The sequence below is a fragment of the Pinus tabuliformis genome, chromosome Q (genome assembly GCF_031772625.1).
Source record: "Pinus tabuliformis cultivar Carrire ecotype Pingquan chromosome Q, CPIR1, whole genome shotgun sequence".
In the NCBI taxonomy this organism is placed as follows: domain Eukaryota; kingdom Viridiplantae; phylum Streptophyta; class Pinopsida; order Pinales; family Pinaceae; genus Pinus; species Pinus tabuliformis.
Window position 1 is genome coordinate 337371808 of NC_142296.1, and position 23145 is coordinate 337394952.

Consider the following 23145-nt stretch of genomic DNA (forward strand, 5'->3'; position numbering starts at 1 on the left):
GCTTGTTTTGTTCGGCTCGTTAAAACTATCGAAAACTCATCCCTTCTGTATTGTTTTATACCTTTTTGGACTTAAGGGATTAGATGACGAAAAAGGACTTTTGGAGTTAACTTAATGTACCTTTTCAGACTCTCTAAAAATGAAAAGGACCGAGTTATCCTTGTCGTTAGACTCGTTAAAATCATTAAATAGCGACAAACTTGTCTTTAGACGAGAATGAGTTTCACTATCGCTAGGCTCGTTAAAACATAGCGATGGGCTTGCCCGAAGGGCAGGTTATAGAACAAGCATATGTTATCCTCCTCAAGCTTGACAAAAATAAAGAGGTACTGGTCAGCAATGACTGGGGAAAAATTGGGAGAAACTAAAGAAAACTTTGATGGTAGCAAGTCGCTCTTGAACATGACACTTTTCCTCCGTACCACAATCGGGTTGGGTTGTTTCATTCACCGGTCACATCCATGGTCTCGCCATACCATCCATATTTGGGGTAATGCAACTGATCCATCGTATCAGTGTCGCCATATGTTCAAGAGAAGTCGTTCAGAAAAGTCAACCGTGTCCCATCCACTGCCATACATTATCCTTCATCCTTTCATGACCGCCACCCTGAATCATATGTCACAGATCGTTTTCACCTCCATTAAAATCATTAGCTCCATTCTGTGTCACTGATGTGGGATTCATTAAGGCCCTCCTTTGATGGATCACTTCTTGTCGACATCAACTCATTATCCAAGAAGTCGATCTAGGAACAACCCATTCAGTACTTTGAAGCTTGCATGCCACAATGGCAAGTTTCTCACTTCCGGCGACAGGTATACGTCAATGACCTTCGACCGAAAGATTTTGCGTGGTGTTCGACGCCAAGTCCTTTATTCACACCACGTGAACTGTACTGCAGTACCTTGAGGGTCATTATCATTATCGGTGATTCCTCTCGCGCTTGTTAACGGTTTACATCATTGACCGGTAATCAAGCGATGTCTTTCCATGTTCGACTTCAGAACATTTCTCACATGGATCGACTTGTACTTAGAGTGAAGATTGAACGAGTTTGAAGACCCTGGATCTAGTTTCATCCATCTGGGCTGCGATATATATTCAGGAAAGATAAAGACATTTGACATCATTGCAGCAGATAATCATCCTACTCAAAGGATGATAATTTCATCAAAATTATCAGTCTACCATCAGACGATTGTCTGTTATATGTACAGAAAAATGAATTTATAAAGCTGAGCATGGGAATGCCTGCCTCAGCTAGATCATGAAAGCAGTATGAAAAATAATGTATTGTATTGTATCTTATTACAGGTCTCCTCCCAGCATTGGATGAACTCCGGATCCCCCTGATAAAGCATTTCGCCCGATAAACAACCTCATACTTTAGGGGGCAACTGTTATAGACATTTTTGTGCCTTACAGCATTGAGCATGAAATGTCCATAACCTAAGGGATCCAAAGTCCTTAAACATGTTGTTCCTACCCCTAGAGGAACAAGGCTAACAAACCACAGCAATTCACAGAAGTTCTCCACCAGAAACTGCTCAAAAACAAGTCAATTCAGGATCATTTCAGTGGCTACACTAGCTGTTTGCACTGAATGTCAAAGCCAACACTGGCTACCTGCATTGAATGTCAACTGGAACACTGGCTACCTACGCTGAATGAGAGTGGACAAGTGGCAGACTCATTTCTCAAGGTGTCAAAACCCAGGAAGCTTCCAAAATGACACTTGCCTCAGGGAATTCGACTGGTGATGAGTAAGAGGTTCCAAATCTCCAAGTGGAAGAAAGAACCTCCAAGTGGACTCAAGAACTGACAGAGGGAGAGGACACTAGTTAGATCTCAAGCTGACTCATCCTCTCTCCAAACATCTATATATGGATCTCTCCTCCATGAGATCTAGAGGCTGGAATTTTGTTATTGCAAAGAATTGCTGTTGGTTTGAGATTGGAATCATTGGGTGCTTAATGCTTTGAAAGGGGTGAAGATAGGAATTCCATTTGCTGGGAAGGAGATGCTGGATTGGAGCCCTCTGTGTTGTATCTCTTCCTGAACCTTGTTATTCATCAATAAAGCTATCTTGGTTTCTCCTATATGCTGATGTATTTTTGATGTATGAATGCATTAGTGTATTTAGTTTATTTCTAATCCTAAACTAGTTATGAATGTGAATATCTGTCTTTGTGTAGTGTTCTTCTCTTGTTGCAAGTAGTTGTTCTCTTGTGATCTTGCAGGAACCCATTGAAGCTGGGCGAGTGAGAAGGCAAGTACCTGTGAACACCCAAAGAGGAGAGAGACCGGATTGAGGGACAAACGGAAGACACCAGTAAGTACATTCATCTCTCTTCTTTCACATTTCATAAAGGAAGAAATCAGAATAGTTGTACTCGTTTGTTGCTAAGGCACTGTCACACCTTAGGTGGATAGGATCGTCCTGTATAAGCATTTTTCCCCACAACACCAGATCCCAGTGATAGTCAAAAACAGGCCTATTCATCGGACTGTAATTGATGAGGGAGCTTCCACGTGTATTATGTCGATACAGTGCTGGAGATCGCTTGGTTCTCCTTCACTAAATCAATCCCCAACAATTCTTAAGGCCTTTGATGGCCGTGGGTTCCATCCGTTTGGCATTCTACAGGATTTGCCTATAGGGGTTGAAGGAAAAACCGTTAGTCTAGATGTGGAGGTGGTTGATGCCCCTCTAGACTACGACCTTCTCTTGGGTCGAAGTTGGTCTTACGCTATGACAACGGTCGTTTCATCTGTCTTCAGAGTAATAAAGTTCCCACATAATGGCAAGATCGTAACCATAGACCAGCTGGCTTACTTTTCATCCCACCCAGCCTCTTCAGAGAGTATCCAGCATGTCGGTAAAATGACTATCCCTTACAAGGATGTTGGCGTAGGATTAGTTAAAGATGTCGGTTTACTGGGAACTTTTCCTTTTCCTCCAATCAACGCCATGTCTTCATTTGCATCTATTCATATGATTACTTCAGACACCATTGTTTATGATGATCCTTGGATCGTTCCTTCTGAATCTGAGATAGACTCATTTGGTGATGCAATGCCTTTGAGTCCATATGAAATTGCCTATGAGGCCGTGCAGTCTTTTACCGACCCGAGTTCAACCAAAATCGACCAAATGAATGTGGTGTGTGAGGAATCCCTTTTCACGTCAACCTCGGAGTTAATAACATTTCCCGAAGTTGTGTCATCTGACGAACAACTTTGTGAAGTCCTGTGCGTAGACGATTTACCATGGGAAGATCTCCATCATAGATCTTCGTTTTTACCTGAGGATGATTGTTTTGAAAACGATTTCTCATCAATCTTTACAGCTGAATATGTCAAAGAAGCTCAGAGTCCAATGAAACATCCTAATTCAGAGCTGAATTTGGGAAACATTTCTTGCACTATTCCCATTGACATTTCAGTCAAGCCCGGAATTGTTGAGCACATTCATATAGGTGCCTCGTGTTCATATGACGAAATTCAGACATACAAGGCCCTATTTCAAGAATTATGTGACGTGTTTGCCTGGTCTTATGACGAAATGCCAGGAATTGATCCCGCGATTGTTGTCCATGAGATCAAGACTTACACGGATGCTAAACCCGTCCGACAACGTTTGCGTCAGATTCACCCACGAAAAGCGGCTGCAATTAAAGAAGAAGTTGAGAAGCTGTTGAAAGCAGGTTTCATTTATCCGATCCCGTTAACGGATTGGGTATCGAATATTGTTCCGGTTAACAAAAAACAGGGAACAATAAGAATATGTATCGACTATAGGGATATCAATCGTTCTTGTCGCAAGGACAACTACCCAATGCCCTATATCGATCAAATAATTGATGATTGTGCCGGCAGTGAAATATTTTCCTTTATGGATGGTTTTTCCGGTTACAACCAAATCAATATTCTACCTGCCGATCAACCAAAAACGGTTTTCATTTGTCCATGGGAGACATTTTCTTATTGTAAATTACCTTTTGGGCTTAAGAATGCCAGAGCAACTTTTCAAAGGGCGATGTCTTATGCATTTCATGACATCAAACACATTGTGCAACCGTATCTCGATGATTTGCCCGCTCACTCCTTACATCGAGCTGATCACCTTGTCCATTTACGAGCAATATTTATGAGGTGTAGGCATTATCATATATGGTTGAACCCACACAGATGTGTCTTCTGTATAGAAGTGGAACGCTTGCTGGGATTTGTAGTCTCAAAAGCCGGCATCCGTATCGATCCCTCGAAGGTAGAGGCTATCATCAAATTGCCTCCTCCTTCGAGTCTTCACCAACTCCAAAGTTTGCAGGGGAAAGAAAACTTTTTACGCTGATTCATTCCTAACTACGGCGAGATTACCAAGGGTTTTACCCAGTTGTTGAAACAAAACGCTCAATTCTCTTAGGATGAGATAGCTCAGAAATCTTTTGATGCACTCAAGCACGCGTTGACCCATGCACCGTTGCTGCATCCTCCCAACTACAACCAGGATTACTTTTTGTACCTCGCCACCGCTCATTCCACCATTGGAATGGTCTTAGTCCAGGAAGACGAATTCAGAATGGAACATGTGATCTATTACCTTAGTCAGACATTAAATCCTACTGAACTCAAATATTCACATGTGGAGAAATTGGCCTTGGTAGCCGTTCAAGCTGTCCAACGTTTTCGTCACTACATTCTTCTCCATAAAACTACAGTCATTTCGGATTGCAACCCTATGATCTACATTTTGACTAAACAATTGCTAGGGGGCAAGTACTCTAAATGGATCGTTATCCTGCAGGAGTTCGACATAGAATTTGAAAAATCTAAGTCTAAGAAATCTTTAGTTTTTGCAGAGTTGATGTGTGATTTCCCGCGTGCTGACACGGAAACTGTGGCAGAGGAACCCATTGCGGACGAATCTTTGTTTCTCATCAACACTTTAGATCCGTGGTATGGGGACATAATTGTCTATCTCCAAAGCCAATCCTTTCGCTCGAATTTTCAAAGTCGGAACGTCGGAAAATTTGATTCCAGTCCCAACAGTACAAAATTATTGGAGATACTCTTTATCGCCGCGGGGCAGACTTGGTTTTTCGCCGTTGCTTAACTCACGAGGAAGCTGAAATGGTTTTGAATGACTGTCACTCTGGAGCGTGTGGCGGTCATATGTCTGGGTATGCCACAGCCCAAAAGATATTGCACGCTGGCTACTTCTGGCCGTCCTTGTTTAAAGACTGTATTATTGCGGTCCGGAAATGCCACAACTGTCAAGTGTTTGATCACAAGATGCGCGCACCACCTGCTCCTCTCCACCCTATAATTTCCATTGGTCCTTTTGCCAAATGGGGTATCGATTTTATTACATGTAACCCTCACTCGGCCGGGGGGAATGCATATATCATCCTTGCGGTTGATTATTTTACTTAGTGGGCCGAGGCGATGCCTACATTCGAGGCAGACGGCAAGACAGCTGCAATTTTCGTATTCAATCACATTATTGCTAGGTTTGGTGTCCCAAAAGCGATAATCACTGACCATGGGCACCATTTTCGAAACGTTATGATGACAGAACTTACAGGCCAGCTTGGTTTGCGTCACAATAGCTCAACTCCTTATTATCCACAAGCCAATGGCCTAGTTGAGTCCATCAACAAAGTTTTAGTTATCATGATCCGACGAATCATTGGTATTCACCGGTTGAATTGGCACAACATGTTATTTTCCGCGCTTTGGGTGTACCGAACCTCAGTGAAAACATCAACAGGGTTCACTCCTTTCCAACTAGTTTATGGTTTGGAAGCAGTGCTGCCCATTGAATGTGAAATCCCGTCACTTCAAATGGTTGTCGAATTACTTCCAGCTACTTTCGAAGAGGAGAAGCATCTATTATACTTAGCTCAATTAGATGAGACTCGACGTGACGCTGCATTGGCAATCGAGACTCACGCAAAACGTATGAAAGCTCAGTATGATCGAAACGTGACCCCTCGAAATTTTTCGAAAGGAGACCTAGTGCTATTATATGATCAAGCTAACGATAAATTAGGTGCTGCAAAATTCGTTCCTATGTGGCATGGGCCCTACATTGTCAAGCGAAAGCTAGCAAAAGGGGCCTATGAGCTGGTAGATTTTGACGGGGACTCTTTGGGTAAACCTAGAAATGGACTTTACCTAAAGAGGTATTATGCTTAAATGATGGGTATGGAGATTTTAGTTAGGTTAGCTTTTTCTTTCTAGCTGGTGTGTTTGTTAGTATAGACAATGTGCTTAGCTTAGAGAGTTTGTTTTTCGTTGTTATTCTAGCTTATCTTGGTTTTACTCTTGATATTGCAAATGTCGACACCTCTCCAAACGTACATTGGATTCACTGAAGGTGCTTGTCGTAGTACACGGAATATCTCTTCCGCAGCTTGGTTTATCTATTCGCCCTCTGATGAGTTAGTTTCTATGCATGGGGTGAGCCTCGGTCAAACAACAAACAACATTGCAGAATACAGTGCAGTGACTGAATTATTGTCTGAATCTATTTCGTTTGGGATTCGGAGTTTGATAGTGAGGTTAGATTCTGAACTCGTTGTATTACAGCTTAATAGAGTGTATGCCATTAGAAATCCAGTGTTATTAAGGTTATTTTTGAGAGTGCGTCTCTTGGAACGTGAATTTGATTACATTGAATATAAGCATATTCCAAGGTCTTTAAATACATTAGCAGATGCAATTGCTTTTCGAATGTTAGACAGACATTTGCGATAATCATACATGTAAATTTAAAAACATTTCATCACACATGTTTAACAAGATAAGCCGGTAATAATGATATATATAGATAGGAGTGTGTCAAAAATACATCGTCTTCGATCATAGGTTGAAAAACACCTTATGATCGGCAAAAATGATAAGTACAAAAAACCAAAATGTCACATGTGTCTACAAAAGTGACCATCCAATCACTGTTGGTGCTCTCTATACGACACCACTGCACGGGCTACCCTACACAAGAACCTCCTAAAAGGTCCTGGGACCGCGACCACATAGCGCTAAGTCTGATAGGAATATCATCTATAGTCGTCTCTGGTATGTCTGCCGTAAGACGCTCTAGGTCTTGTTCCAACACAGCTAAGGTCTCTGCGGTCGCGTCCTGTGGGGCCGGTGCCGGTGCAACTGGTACTCTCCTTTCGAAAGGCCGGAGATTGGCTGGACGCTGTGGGCCTACACCTGCATTTTGAAAATTGTCACTGTCAGTTTTGAGACGATATAAAAACAAAAAATAAATAAATAAATAATTTAAAAACTTGTGGAAAATGAAGTACCTGTGTCATCCCACTGTTCTCCCAGTGGAAGAATCATGTCCGGATCTCCACGAAAATCAACTTCGACATACGGAAAATCCTGTATTGAGAAGACCTGGTTCTCTAACCAGTGAAAATACTCCGGTCTAAATCGGACAACCTCCGTGCCCTCGTTAGGATGACGGGCCATCACCGCAACCCATCGCGTCAACTTAGGCTCTCGGGGAGGCCCAACCTCAACAGTGAGCTGCTGTGGGATCAGCATCGGAACCCTCTCTAGAGAAAAACTCACAACTAAAGGCCCATAACCAAAAGTCTTCAGCTTTCCGTTTTTGGTCCTAGTCAGTTGGCCCTTTAAGTTGGCCAACACAGCATCGCACCAGTTGAAAATGGTGCCCTGATAGCAATCAATCGCCATCCGCATCTGGGATCCAATGGCAATGTGCAAAGCGGCAGCCCCGCAAAGTCTGGTAACTGTAAAGGCAATTACCATAAGTTTAGGTCGGGATATCTTTTTGATTTCTATCCCCTTATCCTGGTTTTGGTTATTACACCACTCTCGTCGGAGACTAGCAATGGACTGGCCACCCGGCCTAGTCCCGGACAGAGTCAATTGTTCGCCCCTCTTGGGCAAACCAGTGAGAAAGTAAATATCAGAGGGCTTTATCTCGAGCTGGTGCCCTCCAATGTAAAAGCATTGATCCTGAACGTTCCACCTTTCAACCAGCCACTCTAAGAAAGTGCACCTGGGCCCTCATGCTAGGTATGGCCCAGTATTTGTAAAGACTGCATGCCTTCAAAGCATCAATGGAAGGTTGGTGATTAATCGCGGCCAAATCAACATCTTCGTGTTCTCTCTCGCGCCAATCAAGCATGGTGGGCAATCTACACACCATAAAACATCTGTTAGAGTCCATAAAATTAAAAGTTTTTGGTTCATTTTGGAGAAATGGGAGTTTCAAAATCCATTCCGTGGTGTACGCAGCCCGCCTTTAGAGACAGGGCGTATGTATGCAGGTTCTCTTAAGGCAAGCTGCGTACGCCTGGCATTTTCCCAACCGAGAAAACGTCGGGGTATGCAGGTCACCCATGGGGCACCTGCATACCCCGAAAAGCAGACCTTGAAACCCCCAAGGCCTCCAAAAAATAAAACTAAAGCTTGAAAACAAATTCTAAACGGATGGAAATGCAAGGGAGGATGTTGTAGAATACCTGATGAGACGGCGTTCGGTTTCGACAGTCGGATTCTCCGCAATGTCCACAGGAAGTTTCTTGCCAAAAGCCCTTTTTCTCTCCTCAACAGTAAAATGGTAAAAATGAAATGGTAAAAGCCCTTTTTATAGGTTTTTTGAGTAAATAAATGTCAAATTTGTTTATTTTCCACCATGAAAAGGTATTTTTCAAAGTATTTTTATCTATCTTTAAACATGTATGAGTAATGTGTTGGTTTTTGCGCAGGATAAAAGGATTTTCAGGGAAAATTTCATTTTTCACAAACAAAAACATCAGAGTCATCTTTTAAGCCCTTTTCTGACTCCTAAAACATGAAAAGATTGCCGAGCGTTTCTTTTACACTCGTTAAAACGGAATTAAAAGACGGTCCTCTTATAGCCCTTTTCTGACCGTAAAAACAGGAAAATATTTCCAAATTTTTGTCGTTTCAAATTCGATACTGGAAATAAAACGACGTGTCCTTGATCGCTTTTTACTTTTCAGGTCAAAGACACTAATCATGAAAGTACTCCTTGGTTGCAAGATCAAGCGGTTCTCTCAAGTATTATTTTATACTTTTTCGGGCTTGGGAGACACAAATTTACGAAAAAGTTCAACCCTGGAGTCTTCTTAAGTTTTTCAGACTCTCTAAAATTGAAAAACGCCAAGTTTCTCCTATACTGGACTCGTTAAAATTTCACAGTAAAGGACCTGTTCGATTACAAACAGGAACAGACCACTCCTTCTTAGGGTTCGAATCAAAACTAAGTTGGACTCATCTGAAGGATGAGCTTATAATCAAGCATATGTTATCCTCCTCAAGCTTGTAAAAAATAAAGAGGTACTTGCCAGAAATGGTGGGGGAAAAGAGAGAAAAATGAGCCTATTTGTTATCCTTTGTCTCAGAATAAGCCTTATCACCACTCTTGAACACGACACTTTTCATTCACCTGGGTTGGGAAATCCTTTGCCTCACAGTTGATCAAACCACATTGAAAGTATTCAGCCGAGTATTAACTTTGGGTCAAATGTCACCAAGCCATCTGTTGTGTCGTTATGTGTTCAAGAGGTCACTGCAAATAAACCATTCATCTGCAAAATACCCGTCATCCATCTCGACCATCCCTGAGTCAGTCCTTACAGCTACATTTCTTCAACTTGATCTATGATTTCGTGTTGTGGGCTTACCTGCAACGGGTCGCTTTCTATCGACATCAGCACATTATCTAGAAAGATGACCTAGGAATCGTCAGTACCTTGAAATCTGCATGCATCAATGGCAGGTTTCTCGCCTTAGACGACGGTTTACATCATTGAATTTCGATCGAAGGATTCCGTGAAATGTTCGACATCAACTCATTCATTCACATCTCATGGATTGTACTAGGTACTTTGAGAACCATTGACATCACTGGTGGTATCTCTCACACTTGTTAACAGTTTACATCATTGACTGGTAATCAAGTGGTTTCTACCATGTTCGACACCAACTCATTTATTCGCATGGATAGAATCGTACCTGTTCGGGAAGTAGAAATGAAGACCCTGGATCTAGTTTCCACCATCCAGGCTGTGAGGAGTTTTGTATTCATTATACAGTGGACTAATCATAAACAGATGGCTGCATCCATACTGTGTCTACAAAAGTCTATGATTATGATGTACTGCAAAATCATTCCTGTATCAGAGCAGTAGTTAGTTTCTTAGTTAAAGTTTTCAATCTGAGTATGGGAATGCCTACCTCAGCGATGATATGATCTTATATATGTATTTTGTGTTGAATATTTGCAGGTTCCGACTGGGCTCTCCACAAGATAATCCTTGAAATGATAAAGTACTTCACCCTTCCTGGATGATATGAAACCCTAATCTACTACAGGCTTCGCACTTTAGGGGGCAATCTGTTACACTAAAATTTGTCACCATGACTATTTGCAGTTAGTATGGCTCCATCAACTGTCATACTATCCTCCTTGGCAAGTCTCATACCTCTACTCTTCATGTCAAACTCCAAGAAAGAGAGAAAGTCTTTAAAAATCTATATATCTCTGGGTACGCAGTTTCTCTTAGCCTTACCTGCGTGTACGCACCTCAAGTTCACAATACCTGCGTACGTGTACGCTCTATCTGTAAAGGGTTGGGTGCGTACTCCTGGAAAGGTCAAAAGGCGCAAGTTTCACTTCAAAAAAGTTACTTGTGGTCATTTTTAGAGCATTCTAGAAGCTTGTTTGATGTGTATTGAGCGCCTCCAGATGGTTCATGTATCCCTATGAAAGAGGAACGTATCCCATCAAGAGGGGAGCTATCCCATTCAAAGAGGGGCTTATCCCGTTGATGGTGGACCTGATTAACTTCCTCTAGAGCACTATAAATACAGGCATTGGGCCAGAAGGAGGGGAGGTTGAAAGCTGAACATTCCTAAGGGTAGATGCTGCTGGAATTAGGACTCCCTTATAGAGCTTGAGAGGAGAGATTCCCATCCTTTCCTAGCCTTATTTGGAAGTGGGTGAGCTGATCAAAGTAAAGGAAAACTCTTGCTGGACCCTAGGAGGGACCTGCACAACACCAAGGCTCAGGTTGTAATGGTTTCTTTTGTTTCCACTTAATGCAAATAAACTCATTTTTCTCAACAGATTGTTATTCATGATTTGTTTCATATACTCCTTGGTCTGTATGATGAATATGTATTATCTTATAAGTTTATCAGGTGCTATGTAATCTTTTGGCTTGTTAGTGAATGCAGGTTTCGAAGAGAAGGAGGAGCTCATCCGGATCGGCAAGGCTGGACTACTACAAAGCGTTGGACTAAAGGTATGTGACAATCACCTGATTATTTGTATTCTAAATGCATATTTAGAGAAAGGTAGTGTTTATTTGTCTTGTTTGTCACTAGAAAGCCTTAGCTTCTAGGGAGGTCGGTTTTGTCCGCAAAATTGACTCTTTCCGCATGACACCAGGCTTCTACAGGAGGGGAAGTGAGTCATTTTGAAGGGAGGAAACGTGATTTTTGGCACAAATTTCAGTCTGAAGAGGTAGGGTTCATGAATGCCCTTTGTTGAATATAAAAATGTGAAATATTTGGTCTTAAATTGAAGATAAAATGAGTCTTTAAGAGGGTAGAAATACATAAAAAAAAATTCTGTTTAAAAAAAAAAGAAACACAGTCCCCTTTGTTTTTCTATTTCACTCAAAATTCTTTGTATCCACCTCCATATATGGTTTTTAAAAAGAAGTACAAGCAGTATGACAGGGGGGTTTATAAGAAAAGAGCCCACTAACTCCACTAGACTCCATGCACATCCTCAAGTGGTGGAAATATTTACAAGGGAAAACTATATGAATTTCTTTGAGAAGTTTAGAGGGTTTGATGATGAAATTGCCCATGAATTTTCTCTCTCTCTGGTCCCTCACACAAGAACTCATGCTATTGTAACCATTAGAGGGCTCTCCATTGAAATAACCCCTGAATTCATCAGTAGGGTCACTACCCTTCCTCTTGGGCTGCCTTGGAGTAAAGATGAGAAAATAATTGGCCAGACTACTAAGAGGAAATTTTTCCAAGATAATGAAACCCTTGTTGAAGAAAAAAATGGAATTAGGAGGGCTAGTGTAACATATCCCTGGGATGAGGTTAGCTACCAAGTGATCAAATACATTTCTTGTGAGGGGAGGCATAGTATTGTTTATGGATATCATTTAATAATTCTCCAAGAATTGAGATATGGCCTGGATACCCCAACACATCAAAAGCTCAGTATCCCTTACTTTCTCCTTCAAGCCCTCATTGACTCCAGCACCTAGGTATAGGAAGGAAATTCATAGCAGCTATCTCACCATGGCCTAATCAAGATCCTAGTAGAAGAATACCTCCATAGCCTTACAATCCCTATAGCATGGGAAGTTTTCATAAATATGACAGCTGAGGACGACATCAAGGCATTAACCTATGATGTCAGTCTTGCTATTAGTGAGGAGGGAGAATAGCAAGGAGGAGAAGATGAAGCTAGTGGTGACATAGCAGAGCAAGAGAGGAAGGAGGAAAGAAAAGAAATAGAGGAGGGGAGAGTTGAAGAGACAGAACAGGAGGTAGAAAAAGAGACAGAGCAGGAGGAGGAAAAAGAGACAGAAGAGGGAGAAAAGGAGGCAGAGAGGGCAGAGCAAAGAGAAGAGTCCCCTGAAACTTTGGAAAGAGAAGCAGCAGCTGCCCTCACTTCCCTCAATACACTAGTCAAGCAGAAGCAGAAGAGGAAAAGAAAAACCTCCATGTATTTCAGGGCAAGGAAGAGTACTAGAATTAAAATAGGCAAACCTCAGCCCTCATCAATGACTCCCATTAACATTGAAGATTCACCATCCTCCAAGATGAAAGAATCTCCTTCCAAGACACCCATAACCTATGAAAGTAGGACTACAATATCTTCTATATGGAATGGAAATGCAATTCTACAGGACCCCAAACCAGACCTACAGGAGGCTAAAACAGTCCTACAGGAGACACTATCCAAACTACAGGAGACACAAAAACTTGAGGAAAAGATAGGAGGATAGCTAGAGGTGAAAGACGAAGCAGAAGAGCTACAAGAACTTGACCCCTAGCCTAATCTTGAGTCCTATTATAGAATACTTGATGGAGGCAAGATAATTCCACATAAATTTTCAATTCCACTGTTTTTCGAATTGGAAAACGAGAGAGTGAGAACGCATAGGTGGATGCAGATAGCTAAGTCCAAAGGAGTTGAGGATATTGGCCACATGGAAGACAAACTCTGGGAAATGGGCAGGGAATTGAGTGCTCCCAGAGACAGAGAAGCCATTACAAGAAGCCACCTTGAGAATGAGAATTAATTACTAAGGAGGTAGCTGTAGGAGAAAGAGACTCATTTAGCATACATGGCCAGCTTATCCATAGAAGCATTACAATGCAGAACACCAGCCAAATCTTATGGCCTCTATCTAAAGGATCAATGGCTTCAATTCGAAATAAAAACTCTATCACAAAGAGGCATAATGCCTTTACAAGACTATAGGCAGTTCATGGATTTGTGTGACCAAAGAGCCTCCAAGGAAAAAGTGAAGATGGCAGAGTTCTATCTACACAACATGGCCCTCACAGACCTGAATGTGTGGGACCCCAATGCCAAGCTAGGGGATCTTCAATTAATGGACATGGTGTCATGGATGAACCATGAAGAATTGAGGGAAACAGAAATGAAAAGATTGTTGATAAAAGAGCATAATGAACCATTGATGATAAGAGCTGAGCCATCAGATCCTATGGCACTCATCAACACACAAAACCTTCTTACCAATGACCCTCAGATTGCCCCTAAATATCTAGCCAATGAGGAACAAGCCACTACACACTTTGAAGATATTCTTAGGCTACTTGGGTATGGTTGTGTACATGCATGCATGAGAAGATGGAACACCCTACCCCATAGCTTACAGATCAGAGAATACCATTCCCCCATGAGGCTGAAGGAGGCATTGAAAAGAGTGACAATGTACAAGTGCTCCATGCAAAGGCTGAAGGTCAACTGGATTGGCCTCAAACTAAGTCCTCCACTCATATTAGGCATGCTGGAAGGCAGAAGGGAAGAAGAAGAGATGGATCGATGGAAGGATATAGACAGAAAGGCAGGATTTTATGGAGAACATGAACAAACCACATCAGAAGCTTGGAATGCTAGGGAGGCCACCAGGGCCATGAAAGACCAAGAGATTGACTAGGTTGCTCAAAGGATGAGCAACACCTTCAGTAAGGGGGTGATGATGAGCCTCATAAATGGGTAATTATATGGGATCATTTTACCTCCTTACCTAGTCAAATCAACCATTCTCTTAGCTTATTGTATAATTTTCTAATTATATTTATGCATATAGGGTGAGTTGAGTTAGTTATTATACCATGTGGTCTAACATGTATTTAATGCATATTATTGATGGATTTCAAGGTCAAAGTCAAGGATATAGTGGTCAACTGCAGCAATAACACAAAGTAGATAGAGGAGAGGACTTATAGGAGGGAATCCCCCCTCATTTATTGCTCCTCACTTTGAATTCCCCTTCATTCAGCTCAAAGTAAAAGCAGCCGAATCATGCACTAGAAGGCAGCCGAGCAAGTGGAAGATGGTTGATAGTTATCTCGAGTTTTGGGAGCCAAGCCTCCATGATTTTAAGGAAGTTGTTGGTAGCTTTAGATGTATAAGTAGATAGGCCTACGGCCTCACTAGGGTCGACTTTTTTCTTGGGAAAACTCTGCTCAAATTTCGAGCTTACTATTGTATGACAGTTTTATGTAATGTTTCTATTTTTTTATAATGAAGATGGAATCCTTTTTGAGCTAGCACTGAGTTACCTCAAAGGGCTGAAGCTCTTGTGTTAGGGCCCAATCCAAGCAGCCAAGCTTCTCTTTACTTGTATTTTTATGCTTTACTTCAATTTGTAGATTATTTTGATGTTAGATGTATTTCTCTTATGGTTAAGAATAGGTTGCTTTTGATGATTTAGTAGCTTGCTTCCATTTCCGCTTTCTATAGTAGGTTAAGTAGTGATCAGAGAAGATTCAAAAGGCTAGAAACAATGTTTTGGCCTCTCTTCCTCCCTCTAGGACCATGATTTGAGGCAAAGACTCTCTTGCTGCCCCAAAAACACAGATTTTCCTCATTCCTAGGACTTCTAGTGTTTGCAGCTCTCTAGTAGGTTGATGGTCCAGTTTTGCTTTTCTCTAGATCTTCTTTATCATGTTCACTTCCTGATTTGAAATATTCCTTTTGCATGCTTTCCTTTCTTACAACATTTCCCAGAATTTCCTTCTATACATCATAGTTTAGGCCATCTTAATGAAAAACTTTGTTTTTCCTAGGATGCACTCATTTCATTGGTTGCTTGATTTTCTCGGTTGACTGTTAGTTTCTATGTAGTAGATCTCTTCCAGTAGTAGTCCAGATTACCAGCAATCACACCCTCCATTTGATCCATGCCCTATAGGTCTCCCAAACCTCACCTCAATTATGCCTTAGTTTCCTTCATTTTTCATAGAACTTCTTCCTCTCTCCTTGAGAAAACCCAATCATTTTTCTCTCCCTTGGTGATTCATGGTAGACCTTAGGTAGCCTAACACCTCATTCCAACCTTCATCCACCTTTTCCACCCACTCTCACACCCTCAAAACAATGAAAATTTCTCTTCGCCTCCTCCTGTAGGCCTCTTGTAGTTTCCTTGTTTTCCTCCTGTAGTTTTCTTGTGTCCTCCTGTAGTTTTTCCTGTAGGATTTCTTTTGAGGGCCGAGTGTGGGAAAAGCCTCCAAAAGGCCACCTAAGACCTCCTAGGACCCATCCATACCATCCTACATCCTCCCAAGCTCCAAAACTGCCCTCTAACGCCACATGTTCACTGCCACACTCACACAATAAATTAGATGCATGTTAAATTCAATTAAAAACACATAAAATTCCAAACATATGTTTTCTGCTTATTTACTTCCAAAAATAGCATGGCTAGATGTTGTTTACTTCCTTGAGTAGGTAATGGCATTTCTTTCATGGTTTTCATAGTGTTTTTGGCAAAAGTAGAATTAGCTTGTTAAGTAGGGTTTACTAGGTTTTGCTTTGCATTCCAGTCTTCCTCCTTTCTGCAGTTACAATAGCATCTGTAGAGTAATCTTTATTTCCTTTCATCACACATAGAGCTTCTTCTAAAATCTATAGAAGTTGGCTTGAGCTCCTAGTGATATCACACCGGCTGACCAAGTGACAACCTACAGTGAGAACTAGTACTTGTGCATATAGCATCGATGCTTCCAAGTTTGTTACGAACTACCGGGTTGATAAAAGTAAAGTTGGTAGCCCAGGAGTTGCGGCATTCTTGCTGCAATACTGGCACCCACCACAATACAAGCATGATGGTCGCATTGGATTCATACAATTGCAGGCATAATGCCCTAGCCCCCCACAATTGTAACATATCAGCTATCTGCGACATCTTCCAAGTCCCCCTCGACCTCAGCCTCTTCCACACCCCTGAAATTCGGTGCGTGCGATTCCTGCGTTTTGATCGAGGGGCTATGTTTCGTCTTGAAGTCTGTAGGTAGGAGTTTGATCCATCATTAGCTCATAACTTCTACAGGTGCGCTCATCATGTCCCACAGACCTACAGAAAATACAGTACAATTGTTGTGAATTCTACGTATCCTTTTGTAATAGATGGCAGTTATCTGTAGCATGCGTTCCTCCTACCTAACAATTCATACACCATAGTGCAGGTGCTGTGCTTGGTCCTTCTTGTGCCTCCAGTCTTAGTGGCATTGGCCCTCCTCCTACAAGGTAATTTGAAAACACCAGGAAGTGGTCTTGTTGTGACCCTAGCCCTTGCATTTTACGCACCATACCTCATCGTGCATCTCTAGGTGGGTTGTCCTGTCTTGTTTCAAACTCTGTATCTCAAGGCACAAGTTTTTTAACTGTGCATGAATCTACTGAACTCCCAAGTTGGGATCTTATATCGGGGTCTCGTGCAATCTCATCATGACCTCCAAGGCCTCAGCTTGAGTGCTTAGCCTCTGTTGCGACAACGTGTTCCATAGATCTGGCGTTAACAATGCTACAAACCATTCGTGGTATTTCCCTCTGTTAATGTCATGTTCACTTCGCGAATTGTGCACTTCAATATTTGATCCAACTCCCACGGGGTCTTACCTAGTAGCATTGTGATTTCCCTGAATCCAATGATCGACTGTGCCTTTGACTTTGACCTGCTAAATTCTTTATTTAGCGCAGCTTGGATATCCAAGATCCCCGCATTTGGATCGTCATTGGAATTCTTAATGTACTAGGTCAGCGCGTGATCTTGCAAAGTGTTGACCAACATTGCCTTCTTTATATTGTCATATGTGACTCCATGTGCTTCCCATACAGCTTTTATCACGAACCAAAACTTGTCCAAATCTTCATTCCCTACTCCGTTGAAAACTGGTAGCTTTATTGCGCTTTCCATACTGCTTCACGATGCGGGCCGAGGTGGTATGGGTGAAGACGATGAAACTGGCGGTGGTGTGGGTGGGGGTGGTATGCACAGAATTATCTGCCTTATCAGATTGATCGCACTTTTTGGTGAGAAATTCATGATCTCTTCTTTGCCCCCTCGTGGAGGTGAAATCAAGGGGCTAGTTTCTAGTTCTGTGCTACCTTCATTTATATAGATTCTCCCACTTCATGTAGCCCCAAACATCAATTTATTCACATAACCCATTTCTCACACAGTAGCATTTTAATCCCAGTGTTCAAAGATTTAACGTACTTACCTCGCAGTCCTTTTGTTCGAGATCAAATGCACAGCAAACATAAAAAAGCATATACACAGCTATTAAAAACATGCACAGGAGACACAACTTTTTAACATGGTTCACCCAACCAATCTAGGCTACGTCCACCAAACATAGGCATCGGCAATCTTTATTAATCAAATAGGAGATTACATAAATCAAATCTTCACAAACTCTCACCCTCACTCAAAAAACAATCCGTATGAATACCCGTTTTATAGCAAGGAGGATCTAACTACCTCATAAATCCTCTCAACTCAAATTTAGGATGCATTAACTCCCTCCCAACAAACTGGAGCTAATCTAGGAACTAATTCCTATTGTTGTCATCTACTGAGATTTTTCCTATTTTATTCAAAACAGAAAATCTCAACAATCTCCACCTTGACAACAATTAGCCTGATGCCCTGTTATTATTATTTTATCTTTTCTGCAAGCCAAGAGAAGCCAAACACCAACGTAGCTTCTCTAACAAAACTGGTTTCGTGAACATGTCTGCACAATTCTCCTTTGTATGCACCTTTTCAAGAGAGACTCCCCTTTCAGTGATAACCTGTCTTACAAAATGATACTTAATTGGAATATGCTTTGATTTACTATGATAGGCCGGATTCTTAGCCAAATGTATTGCGCTTTGACTATCACAAAGTAACCTGATGTTGTCCTGTAACCTACCAAACTCACCAAGAAAACCTTTCAACCAAACCGCCTCTTTGCAAGCATGCGAAGCAGCAATGTATTCTGCTTCAGTAGTGGATAAAGTGACAATGTTCTGTAGCTTTGACATCCAACTTATAGCTCCACCTGCAAGAGTAAAGACATACCCTGAAGTTGACCTTCTCTTATCCAAGTCACCTGCAAAATCGGAATCAACATATCCACAAACAAATTCACTACTCTTATTGTAAGTGATACAATAACTACTTGTGCCTCTCAGATACCGAAGCACCCATTTCACTGCTGACCAGTGTTCTTTACCCAGATTTTCCATGTACCTGCTGACAACCCCAACTGCATGTGAAATATCTGGTCGCGTACACACCATCGCATACATTAAACACCCTACTACATTAGCATATGGAATTCGAGACATAAATTCCTTTTCTTCATCTGAATTAGGACATAAACTAGAAGAAAGCTTGAAATGGGAAGCGAGAGGGACTGACACAGGCTTCACGTTATTCATACCAAACCTCAAAATTATTTTCTCAATATACTTCTGTTGTGATAGCCATAGCTTACCATTGCTCCTGTCTTTGAAAATCTCCATGCCCAAAACCTGTCTTGCTGCTCCTAGATCTTTCATATCAAATGTCCTTGCCATCTGAGCCTTCAACCTGTTGATTTCTTCTATGCTTTTGCTTGCTAAAAGCATATCGTCAAAATACAATACCAAGATAATGAATACGCCATTATTTAACTGTTTAAAATAAACACAATGATCATATTCACTTCTAACATATTTCTGACTCAACATGAAAGAATCAAACTTGTTATACCACTGCCGAGGCGACTGCTTCAGGCCATATAATGACTTCTTGAGCCTGCAGACAAATTTCTCATTGCGATGCTGAACAAACCCTTCCAGTTGTTCCATATAAATTTCCTCATCTAAGTCACCATGTAGAAATGCAGTCTTAACACATAATTGTTGCAACTCTAAATCAAGCAAAGCCACTAATGCTAACACAATTCTAATTGAAACAATTTTAACCACTGGTGAAAAAATCTCATGAAAGTCAATACCGGCTTTCTGAGAAAACCCTTTTGCAATCAGCCGCACTTTGTACCTGTCTTCCGTATCATTCACACCCCGTTTCAGCTTGAAAACCCATTTACACCCCACAGTTTTCCTGCCTTTCGGAAGCTCAACCAGATCCCATGTGCCGTTCTTACCCAAGGCCATCATTTCATCCTTCATGGCTGCTTTCCACTTATCACTTTTCGAACCTTCTATTGCTTCTTGATAGCATAGAGGTTCATCATCATTAGCAGTAAATGCAACAGAAGTGACATAATCATCATACCTTCTTGGTGGTCGTTTGATTCTTATCGACCTCCTTAATGATGTTTCTGGTGCTTCCTCAATTGGCTGACTACCATCTGTAGGAACTTCTTGACGATCAGTATCTGAGACCTATTCATGATCTAGACCTGCACCCTGTTCATGATCTGATTCTGAAACCTGTTCATGGCTAGTATCTGAACTATGGTCATCATGACTATCATTAGAAATGTTATGAAACTGAATGTGTTGAAAATCAGATACATCATCCTGTTTCAATCTACTATCTACATCTAACTGTACAAGAGAGGATTCATTAAACTTTACATCTCTGTTGATGATGATTTTGCGGGTAGTAGGATCCCACAATCTATATCCCTTTATTCCAACGCCATACCCAACAAAGATATACCTTTTCGACTTTGGATCTAATTTAGTTCGCTGATGTTTAGGCACTAGAGCATATGCATCACAACCAAACACTCTGAGTTTAGAATAGTCACAAGGTTGTCCTTTCCATACCTCTTGTGGAATCTTGCAGCCTATCGCCGTTGATGGAGATCGGTTTATCACATAACAAGTTGTTGCCACTGCTTCCGTCCACAACTCCTTTTGCAACCCGGCGTTACTCAGCATACTCCTTGCTCTCTCTAGAAGAGTCATGTTCATGTGTTCAGCAACTCCATTCTGCTGAGGAGTATAAACCGTGGTCTTATGTCTCTCGATCCCTGCATCCTTGCAATAGCTGTCAAACTCCTTGGAAGTAAACTCACCACCATTGTCAGTTCTTAAACATTTTATTGTTCTACCAGTGTTGTTTTCTACCAATGCTCTAAACTGCTTGAAAACTGAAAAAACATTAGACTTCCTTTTCAACATGTAGACCCACACTTTCCTAGAAAAGTCATCAATGAATGATACAAAATAAGACGAACCACCATAGGAAGTTGTAGGGGCTGGTCCCAAACATTTGAATTGATATAATCAATTATGCCTTTACTAGTATGTTTGCCTGTTTTAAATTTTTGATTACTTTGTTTTCCAAACAGACAATGCTTACAGAAATCCAACTTTCCAGAGTTTAGATTTGGAAGTAACTTGCAATCAGCCAAAATTTTTAACCCTCTTTCACTCATATGCCCCATTCTTTGATGCCATAAGTGAATGGAACTACTGTCATTTTCAGACACCGTAGATACATAATCTGACCCTGTACTTCCTTCTAACTGAAATAGATTTCCTACCTTCTTAGCTTTCATAACTAGTAAAATACCTTTGTAAATTTTCATTACTCCACCTTGAATTACAATTTTATATCCATTTGAATCAAGTGCTCCTAATGAAGTCAAATTTTTCCTTAAATCTGGTACATGCCTCACATCAGTTAATATTTTTGTTGTCCCATCAAACATTTGCAGTTGTATACTCCCAATTCCCACAATTTTACATGTTACATCATTACCCATGTACACAACACCATCATCAATTGATTTATATGTCTTAAACCATTATTTATGGATACACATGTGGTTTGATGCACCGGAATCTAACAACCAATGTTGACCATGATTTGACACATTAACTGATAATACTTCATCACTCATACCTGAACCAGATGTCGAACCTGTATATGTCGTATTTGCCTCCTTCTTCTCTGTCGAAGAATCTGCTTTTGAATTTTGCTGCTGTCGTTTCCAACAGTCCTTCTTTAAATGCCCTGATTTGCCACAAAACCAACACTTTAGCTTACTCTTCTTCCCTTTCGACTTTGAACGTGAGTCGCTCGGCCTCCTGGAGTGTCTTTCTTTCGAACGACCTCTAACCATCATAGCTTCTGATGTAGAGGTTTCGGAATGCGACCTTCTCCTTGTTTCTTCCGATAATAAGGATGCAACTACATCATCAAACTCAATAGTTTCTGATGAACTAAGACTTATAGAAGTAACAAAATGATCCCATGATTCGGGCAACGAGCACAATAAAGTAATAGCTTTATCCTCGGATTGAATATTTAATTCTATACTTTGTAATTGCACAAGAAGAGTATTAAAAGCATTTAAATGATCAGCAATCGATGTACCTTCCTTCATTCGCAAACTATACAATTGTAACTTCAGGAGAATCCTATTGATCAAGGATTTGGTCATGTACAGTTTCTCCAGTTTCGTCCACAAACCAGCAGCTATTGTTTCTGACACGATATTAAACAGGACATCATCAGCTAGACACAGTCGAATAGCACTTATCGCTCTTTTATCCATCTCGGCCCACTCATTATCTGTGATGTTGTAAGGTTGTTTGTATTTTCCCAACAATGCCTTTGCCACACCATGTTGGACAAGCAAATCGTACATTTTCACCTTCCATATCTCGTAATTATTCTTGCCATTAAACTTCTCAATTTCAAACTGGGCACTTTGAGTTTTCGCCATTTTGTATCAGCAAAAAAACACAATAATCTCCAAAAAACCAACTTTAAATGAATGAAGTTTGTTCTTTAAAAAATGCCTTTGCCTTTAAAAAACAAGCAAATATCTGCCCTTGTACTTCACATACAAATTTCTGCCATATGCCTTTGCTTTAAACAAAAACAAACTTTTTTTTGTGAATTACAATACATAAAACTCAGTACCAAATTCTACCAATTTGGCAATTTTTGTGGCCATAGAAATACCCTTTCGGTTTTCAACGCACAGTGTTCAACACCGCACCAAAAAAAAATACATACACTTTAAATATCTCTCAACGAGCCATTCTTCAAAGTTATCTCATGATAGAATTTTCCTTATTATAAGAGTCTTTTAAAGGAACTCCATTTTCATTTTTAAATTCATGTGGAGTAATTAAAAAACTGCGCTGGCAAAATAAAAAACGCTGTAAGTGTAAACAGAAAAGGTTTCAAACCTTACCGCGCCTTTTTCCAAAAAAACAACGCAGCACCAGGCAATTCAAACACAACTCCAGCGCATTCCATATGCTCCACACATTCAAACACAACTCCAGCGCATTCCATATGCTCCACGGATTCAAACCAGCTCCACACATTAACACGCAGGACCTCCTCCAGGCAGCAATCGATTTATACACTGCAACCTCCACGCGCGGGTTTGAATAGCGCCCTCCACGCAGCACACCAGGCAGCACTAACAGCTATCCACCACAACACCGTTCAACGCTGTCAGGTAGCTTTGGACCACGCACGCAACAATGTATTAATACAACACGCAGGTCACAGACACACGGGTTTGGAAACTCGCCATCATGTCTTTAACCTTCAATCTGCTCCAAATCAAGTGCTGGGCAGC